This window comes from Brassica oleracea, chromosome C8 (assembly GCF_000695525.1).
Source record: "Brassica oleracea var. oleracea cultivar TO1000 chromosome C8, BOL, whole genome shotgun sequence".
Lineage (NCBI taxonomy): Eukaryota > Viridiplantae > Streptophyta > Magnoliopsida > Brassicales > Brassicaceae > Brassica > Brassica oleracea.
In genome coordinates this window covers 3,071,334-3,072,992 of record NC_027755.1, presented here as the reverse complement: position 1 = coordinate 3,072,992, position 1,659 = coordinate 3,071,334, and positions in this window count along the sequence as shown.

Sequence of the window (1,659 nt, the reverse complement as noted above, 5' to 3'; positions counted from 1 at the left end):
TGGGTATAATAAGCATCTTCGAATGGCTTATCTATAGGAATCCTGAAGACTCTCTTCTGAAAACTTTCCTTTTCCTGTATCATTGGCCCCCTCTTCAGATATTTCGCCACTTTTTCCTTTCTTCTCTTTAGGGTTCTTCCAGTAGGAACCCTATCCGCTTCCATAGGATCTTCTCCATCATCTGAAAGTGTACTGACGGGCTCTGGTGGGTATTCTGAAGGTTTGGGTTTGGGCCTGAGTGCATTAAGTCGTGTAACATCTATATTTGGCATCTGCACTCGGTAGGTAATAGGTGCTCGTCGATCGATAGGCGCTGGAGGTTGTCAATCGATGGCGGCCTCTAAGTGTCGATCGATGGAGAATTCTCCGTGTCGATTGATGGATGTATCAGCTCGTCGAGCGATTCTGACTTCATCAGGGCTGGGCGGATGTGGGTGTTTTGCTGCGAACTCCTCGTGAGTTAGAATCTTCACGGCATTGCAAGAGGCGGTTGACTCCATAGGCGTCGTTGATCGATGCTCTGGAGGTCCTGTCGATTGATATGGACTGGTGTATGTCAATCGATGTTCGAGGTCTGGCGTCGATCGACACCATTGCGATCCGCTGAAACTCATCAAACTTTCTACCTCGAAATCTCCTTCTTGCAGCTTCTCTTCCTTCACCACTTGCCAAAAATCATCCTCAATGATGGCATTCACGTGGTGTTTCATCACATACAGGTAAAGTAGTACCTGTAGCAGTAGCATCAGGTAAAGTAGTACATGTACAGCTCCCTGAGCATCTATTCTCTGACCTGCTGCATTATGCAGATGACCCTCCTGGTCATGCAGGTCTCCATTGTTGTTGCGTACAAGTATCAAAGGCGCAACCATACCTCACGGCTCAGTATCGATCGATGTCCGAGATGGAATATCGATCGATGTCCGAGATGAAATATCGATCGATGTCCCAGATGGAATATTTATCGATGTCGGATGAAGGATGTTAGTCGACGGAAGGTGAGTGTTGTCGGTCGACTGTGGTGAGCGAGTATCGGTCGATGGAACTAGTGTTTGGGTCGACGGTGGTTGAGCAGAATCGAGCGACACACAAGTGGTGTTGTCGGTCGATGAGGAGCGCGCTTCCTTGCGGATCGAACTTTCCAAACTTGCAGGATCTGTTGAGAATAGCAGTTGAGTTTCCTTGTTGCTCCTGGTACTGCTCGGCATGTACCTGAAAATCCAAGAAAAATTTTATGTCAGAAACATAACAAAAATTAGATAAATAGGCGATCAAAGCTCTCCGGCAACGGTGCCAAATTTGATACCACTCAAATTACCCTAAGGAGTGATTTATACTCTATCAAATAAGAGGTCGAGTTGTAGTACTTAGGGATCAAATTCACAGGGAGCTACAGAACCTAAGAAATCTAATATGATTTGTTAAGCAAGAATGTTTTTAGAGTTTTTAAATGTAATTTGCAGTTTTTATATTGAACAAGTATTTGTTCAATAGCAGGTTTGAGGTTTTGGTGTTTTAAAAAGGAAATAGCTAGAGTTAGGGGTTTTATTCTGGAAAATTGGAATTATAATCCTACAGATGCCTAATGAGTTGCATGCATGATAATGTAAAGCTCAACTACTTGATCAACAAGTCAATCAGCTCTCGCATGTATTGAAT